Raw genomic sequence first — 558 nt, 5'->3', positions numbered from 1 at the left:
TGTCAGCCCATACGGTTTTCCCGCAATTCCTGCACTTTGAGATAAAAATATATACTGTGTGCATAATGTGATACTACCGTAAATTTACAACTGATTATTATCACTGGTGAGAAAATGTTCTGTTCTATGTTCCTCCAAATGTAGGCCTACTTCTGAGTTCTGCCAGGTCTGATTTTCTCCAGGTCTATGTTTCCCCCACATGTATGTTCCCTCAAATCTACTTTCTGCCAGGTTTATTAAGTTTCCCCAGGTTTATGTTTCCCCCACTGCAGACTGATGTATGTCAGTTTCGGCGCAAATGTACTTTCTGTCGGCTATGTTTCCCCGGGCCCACGTCGATTTGTATGTTCCCCCAGATATATGTTCCCCCAATTTTTTTCAAATTGTCACACATTGCTCACCCAGGTCACTGAGTTTTCCGCCTGGTTCTGAGATAATATCATCCAACTGCATGATGAAAGTTGACGCCGGCTGCAGATCACTATTAACTTGAACCCCAACTGGTGCTCACTGCAGATTTAACGTACGTTATTTTGTCACGTCTGTGCAATACTATAT

This window comes from Babylonia areolata, chromosome 5 (genome assembly GCF_041734735.1).
Source record: "Babylonia areolata isolate BAREFJ2019XMU chromosome 5, ASM4173473v1, whole genome shotgun sequence".
Taxonomy (NCBI): domain Eukaryota; kingdom Metazoa; phylum Mollusca; class Gastropoda; order Neogastropoda; family Buccinidae; genus Babylonia; species Babylonia areolata.
Note: the sequence above shows the minus strand (reverse complement) of the source record.